This window comes from Leopardus geoffroyi, chromosome A1, assembly GCF_018350155.1.
Source record: "Leopardus geoffroyi isolate Oge1 chromosome A1, O.geoffroyi_Oge1_pat1.0, whole genome shotgun sequence".
NCBI lineage: Eukaryota > Metazoa > Chordata > Mammalia > Carnivora > Felidae > Leopardus > Leopardus geoffroyi.
The window spans coordinates 149,438,238-149,445,532 of record NC_059326.1 but is presented as its reverse complement, the minus strand read 5'-3'; positions in this window follow the sequence as shown (position 1 = coordinate 149,445,532).

Here is a 7,295-nt window from a genome sequence, read left to right as displayed (position 1 = left end):
CATCAAGCTCACCTCCGCAGTTTGTTTGAACACCTGTGGTACACATTTTTAGTTGAAGCTTCACTGGTTATTAAATGGTCTTGACCCTTGCAGAGTAGCCTTTCTTGGCTATGTTGCTGAAATACACATTTGCTGAAAACAATCCACACCCCTCAGGAAAAGTTTGCAATTTATGACACAAGATATAATGTTAAGCAACAAAACAGAGGGAGTAGATTTATTCATATTCTGTTTTGCTCTTTTCTCCCTCCATTAAGGAAAATAATTTTCAAGCTGGCAAGTCTAGAACAAACATCATTAGGAGAGAATTGAAGTGCAAGATAGGTGCAGAGATAATAAGGGAGTGCTTTACAGCTTTAAATTAATTCAAGCCTTCAGGCCCAGATAAATTATATCCCAGGATATTTAAATGACTTGCAGATGTGATCAAGGAACTTCTGTTGCTAAACTCTAAGAAATCAAAGGAAAAAGAAGTCCCCACAAGTCTAAAGACGGGCAAATATTATTTCAGTTTCTTATAGGTGGGTGTGGGTGTGGGGAAAGGCAAAGGAAATGAATTCTAAAAATTATAATGAAAGCCCTGGTCAAATTCGTGAACTAAGCAGTCTATGCATAGCTCCCTTGAACACAGAGAACTTGTCTGTATTGTTCAACATGGGATCCTTAGGATTCTCGAACAGAGTGTGTGCTTAGCAGACACTTAAATATTTACTGAACATTAACTGACCATTTAGAAAGGAAGGTTGTGTATGAAATCAACACACAGACCACAGAGAAATAAACAAGTTGCTTAACTCTCAGCCTCATTATTATACTAAGCAAGAAGGTCAAGTTACACTCTATTAACAACCCCAAAATCTTAGAGTCTTAAATCAAGATGACTTACTTTTTGCTCGTATTTCACATCCTTATTGTAGCCTGTGGAGTCCACCGCCCGCCATGTTCACTCCTGAACTCAGACCACCTCCTGAAGAACTATCATTTATCGAGGCAGAGAAAGAAACCTGTGTGGGAATGGCAAACCCATTCCACCTGGAGTTTCCACCTGGCGTTGATGCATGCCTCCACACACATTTGATTGACCTAACAAGTTATGTAGCCATGCCTATTTTCAGAGTGGAGAAAGTATAAACCTACTTTGTGCCAGGAGGAAAACCAGAAATATCAGTCAGAGTGGCTAAAATCAACAAATCAGGAGACTATAGATGCTAATGAGGATGTGGAGAAATGGGAACCCTCTTGCACTGTTGGTGGGAATGCAAACTGGTGCAGCCGCTTTGGAAAACAGTGTGGAGGTTCCTCAAAATATTAAAAAATAGATTTACCCTATGATCCAGCAAAAACATTGCTGGGAATTTACCCAAGGGATACAGGAGTGCTGATGCATAGGGGCACTTGTACCCCAATGTTTATAGCAGCACTTTCAACAATAGCCAAATTATGGAAAGACCCTAAATGTCCATCAACTGATGAATGGATAAAGAAATTGTGGTTTATATACACAATGGAATACTACTTGGAAATAAGAAAGAATGAAATATGGCCTTTTGTAGCAACATTGATGGAGCTGGAGAATGTTATGCTAAGTGAAATAAGTCATACAGAAAAAGACAGATACCGTATGTTTTCACTCATATGTGGATCCTGGGAAACTTAACAGAAGACCATGCAGGAGGGGAAAAAAAGAGTTACAGAGAGGGAAGGAGGCAAACCATAAAAGACTTTAAAAACTAATAATAAACTGAGAGTTGATGGGGGGTGAGAAGGAGGGGAAAGTGGGTGATGGGCATTGAGGAGGGCACCTGTTGGGATGAACACTGGGTGTTGTATGGAAACCAATTTGACAATAAATTTCATATTAAAAAAAAAAAAAGTACCAGTGGCCATAGTTATCTGTACAATGGAAATTATAATATCTATTATAATAATATTAGAGTATAATTATATCTAGTATATCTATTATAATTATATATTTCTATATATCTATATATATTATAATTATGTGTTATATAATATCTATTGTATTGTATATATTAATATATTAATTAATTAATTTTTATTTATTAAATTAATTTATTAATATAAAATCCATAGCAGGATTATAATGTAGCTATCTGTTATAATGCCTATCTTGTATTTGTTTTACAAGAAATATCATATTACTTGCTTTTCTAAATCTAATGCTGAGCCACCGGTGGCCAATCTGGTGAGTAATTTAACAGTAATTCTGTTTTGGGTGGAGCTAGGAGAAAAGCAGAATTTTACTCCTTAAGGTTGTACAAATATCCAAATAGCTTTCATCCTGCCTAGAAAGTAAAAGAAGTCACAGCTAAGAAACAATGTCCGATCCCATGTGATCCATTAGAAAATGGGCTTTTCTTGCTCTTTGTTTGCTTAACTTGGGCACAGCTTGTTTGCAGTTAGTATGAGATTATTGTCAGGCCCAAAGCTTCGATCAATTGTCTAGCCTCCATGGTTGCACCTTGCAGCTACCCCTTCTGAAGTCCTGTACCCTTCCTAGCTTAGTACACAGGATCTTAATTCTCATCATTGTGCACATACACATTCTTCTACAGTCTTAAAGAAACTTTTTTTACTGTTTATTTATTTTTGAGAGAGATTAGGGGGGAAGCGTAGAGAGAGAGGAGCAAGGGAATCCCAAGCAGTCTCCCTGCTGTCAGAGGAGAGCCCCCCGTGGGGCTCAAACTCACAAACCATGAGATCATGACCTGAGCCAAAATCAAAGGTGGAAAGCTTATTGACTGATCCATCCCCGTGCCCCAGGAATCTTTTATTTTGATAGCTCTGTCCATTTCTGTGTACTTACTCCATACTTCTTACCACTGTCCAAAGACTGATCTCTCTCCTATTCTACTCTGGCTTAATTTTTTAAATGGACTTCTGTAGGGGCGCCTGGGTGGCGCAGTTGGTTAAGCGTCTGACTTCAGCCAGGTCACGATCTCGCGGTCCGTGAGTTCGAGCCCCGCGTCAGGCTCTGGGCTGATGGCTCAGAGCCTGGAGCCTGTTTCCGATTCTGTGTCTCCCTCTCTCTCTGCCCCTCCCCCGTTCATGCTCTGTCTCTCTCAGTCCCAAAAATAAATAAACGTTGAAAAAAAAAAAAATTAAAATAAATAAATAAATGGACTTCTGTTTTCAGAAACAAGAGATGGAGAGAGAAGATTGTGATTTAACAACATCTGCTTTAACCCTTGCAAATGAATACTCCTGAGGCAAGACAACAAAAACCTGGCTGAATCCTTGTTAAGAGGAAGAAATACAATGGAAGCAAAATAGAAGTTAGGGACAAACAGATTGGTGATTAAATGAAAACACAAGTAGAATCAAATACTGTCTAATGTCTCATTAACTGTATTTCCATGTTTAGAAAGGTTACTCAACTGGTTATTTGAAGGAAAATATAGTCAAAGTGTCTCTGCTATATGGATCGGGGGAAATAAGCACTGTGTTTGTAGGAAATGGAATGTAGACTCTTATACTTAATTCTGCTCCTTCATTTTACACATGAGGAATACTATGTGTAACTTTTCTTTAGCAGAATTTACATTGTTCCCTTTGATGAGTATTACACAATTATATTCCTGGGTTTTTTTTTTGTTTTATACTTTTAATGTTATCAAAAATAAACCAGTGGGTATCTAAATTATTCCTAGTAATCTATAAGTTGACAATCCTTTTTTTTAAAGTTTATTTATTTTTAAGAGAGAAAGAGACAGAACTCAAGCAGTGGAAGGGCTGGGAGAGAGGAAGACACAGAATTTGAAGCAAGCTCCAGGCTCCAAGCTGTCAGCACAGAACCTGAAGTGGGGCTCAAACCCACGAACCATGAGATCATGGCCTGAGCTAGAGTCAGACGCTCAACCGACTGAGCCACCCAGGCACTCCTTATAAGTTGATAATTCTTATGTGCCCCCTTCAGTTTTCTTCAAGTAATTGGAAATTACTTGACCAATAAAAGTGCCAAAATTCTATATTGCCTTTTTTTTTTTGGCATTCCACTGGTTTTTTATAGCTTATGGTACTGTACAATATCAACAACATTTAGAGTGGATAGTGGGTAATATCTTTATTTGTCAAACTAAAAACTAAACTAAAAAATTAAGAAAGGGGAGATAGGGAAGAACTTGGTGAGAAATAGTACTACCTGAAAAATGGCTCAATCTTAGGCAGATAAGTCTTAGGAAAGATTATTTTGGGCATCAGGTAACTGAGTCCCATGGCTGTGAGCCCTTGCAAAGGACTCCAGTTGAAACACCACAGCACTATAGCAGTGGAATCTCTCAGACTTTCTGTAAAGAGATCAGGGGATTTATATCATCTTGTTTGCTTTGAACTGACACTCTAGAGTTCTTTTGAATTAAATTGAGAGAACCATCCAGCAATACAAAGTCTTGTCAATCACTTAGGAAGCGTTAACTGAATTATTGGAGTGATACCATTGTGTTTTTCAAATTTATTATACTTATTAACTCCGTAGAGAAACTTGAAATCAAGATTGACCTCAATTTATTATCAAACTAAAGGGTGACAAGCAATTTCAGTGTTAATAGTCTAAGGAATAAGGGCCAAGAACCTATAAACCGCAGAGCTTGACCATACCTTTCAACCTTGTACTTTATGTCCACTTTCTGACACTTATGAAAATGTCACCAACTCACCAAGTATAATCAGAACCAATAAATAGTGAACAAATTTGATTCCTTTTTAAGTGTTATTTTATTATTACCTTTAATAGTTTGAGAGTCACTGGTGTCATTTATATTAAACGTAGACATTAAAAGTAGAAAAAAATGAATTTTTCCCTGATTTTAAGTTGACCTTTTGTGTTTTTCAGACTAAAGCCTCCTTCTGTTTTACTTCATGCTATTAATATAGAATCTCACTATAAACCAAATTTTAATAAAGAACTGGAATCGCAAGTTATGTTCAGTGACTCTCACTACAGCATTGTTTGAAAAATAAAAACCTGGAATCTATGAATGCAAATTTTAAATACATTCTACTCTATCTATACCATAAAAAATTAAGTAACTTTCTTAAAAGTGATGTAGGAGAAGAGATCTTAATTTGGAAAGATGTTCATAAATGTAAAAATGAAAAGTTACGGTAGGTATGGCATGATCCCATTTATGTTACTGAAATACTTGCACTAATTTTTAAATGCATAGATGAATTCTGGAAAGATAAATTAGAAATTGTAAACAGTTGTTATTTCCTGGGAGTGGGATTGGGGACCTTGTTGGGAAAAAGGATTTTTAATCCCATCTTCCATCTTATTCTATGGTTGAAATTTTGGGAACAATATATAGTTATTGTACAATAAAATTTATGTTTGTCATTCCTATATTTTCTCATGGTTTCCATCAGGTATTAATATATAGTGTATAAATCCCATAAGCAACATAGCCTTGTTTTTAAACAATTAGGAGATGTTTATCACAATACATTTCAATATTAATCTTTTTTTTTTTTAATTTTTTTTTCAACGTTTATTTATTTTTGGGACAGAGAGAGACAGAGCATGAACGGGGGTGGGGCAGAGAGAGAGGGAGACACAGAATCGGAAACAGTCTCCAGGCTCTGAGCCATCAGCCCAGAGCCCGACGCGGGGCTCGAACTCACGGACCGCAAGATCGTGACCTGGCTGAAGTCGGACGCTTAACCGACTGCGCCACCCAGGCGCCCCTCAATATTAATCTTTTAAATAATTTGTTCCAACAAGATATCCACAACCTAATATGAAGAAATTGGGGTAAGAAGAAATCAAGAAGAAAATGGATTCAAACTAGAGGCTCGTACATAAATAATCCTGTTAAAGGGCTTGCTCACATTGTTAGAGATGGGCTGTTGATAAGCTCTGTGCTTTCACAAGTTCAAAGAAAATGGGTAAAAGTTATCAGGTTTAAGAATCATGTTAATTTTATCCTTGTGATAAGGCCTAAGAACAATTTCTACTCCACTTATAAGCCAGGAGAGAGTCTAAGAAAGAGAAGGGAAAATCAAATTGATTGAGTCCCAAATCAATGAGGTTTTTCTCTAGAGTGTATCAATTATGGAAAACTTTTTAAATAACTTTTTTAAAAATAAAAATAGATGATTTTGTTTCCTGACATATTTGATCATGCAGTCAGAGGTGTGTGCAGCTAAAGACTCGTTAATTCTAAAGTCAGGGAAATTAGTTTAAAAAGAACAATCAGAACCGTGAGCTACAAGAAATGAAGGAACCTATGTTGCCCTGGTGAAATGAACTTTATTTTTATGCAGGCATTTAGGTCTTTTCACCTTTATGGCAGGGTATTTTAGAAAAAGAAGGAGAGCATGCACATGAGACAGAGAAGAAAGAAACATAAAAGGGAGAATTCGACTTACTAAATACCAAGCCCTATTATGAAGTTAAAACATTATTTTAGAAATCTAGCAATAAAGCCAAAGAGATAAGAGAGTATGATTATGATATAAGCAGCATTTCATATCATAGAAAAATGGGTTATTCAACATTGGTGTTAGGATAACTAGGTATACTTCTACAGAAAAAAAAAAAAAAATTTAGGGCTATCTCCCTAATTCCTTAAAAAAATTTCCAGATGAAGGGCACCTGGGGTGGCTCAGTCAGTTGAGCATCCGACTTCAGGTCAGGTCATGATCTCACGGTTTGTGGGTTTAAGCCCCGCATCCAGCTCTTTGCCAACAGCTCAGGGCCTGGAGCCTGCTTCAGATTCTGTGTCTCCCTCTCTCTCTGCCCCTCCCCCCACTCAGGCTCTGTCTTTCTCCAAAATAAATAAACTCAAAAAAAAATTTTTTTTAATTTCAGATAAAATTTTTAAGTAAAGAACGTAAAAAGAACATAAAACAGCAAAAATAACAAGAGTTAATTGTTAAAATTAATTTGGAACGTGAAGTACTTTCTAAATATAACACAAAAGGGGCACCTGGGTGACTCAGTCAGTTAAGTGGCCGACTTCGGCTCAGGTCATGATCTCAAGGTCTGTGAATTCGATCCCTGCATCGGGCTCTGTGCTGACAACTCAGAGCCTGGAGCCTGCTTCAGATTCTGTGTCTCCCTCTGTCTCTGCCCCTCCCCCACTCACACTCTGTCTCTCTCTCTCTCTCTCTCAAAAATAAGTAAACATTAAAAAAAAATTTAATATAACACAAAGCTATAACACAAAGTCCTAAAAATTGTTAACGTGGTAGTTAATACAATAAAATTAAAAAAGAATGCTGTTTGGCAAAAGACAATAACATCAAAAGACGACACCCCCCCCAAAGAAACCCCC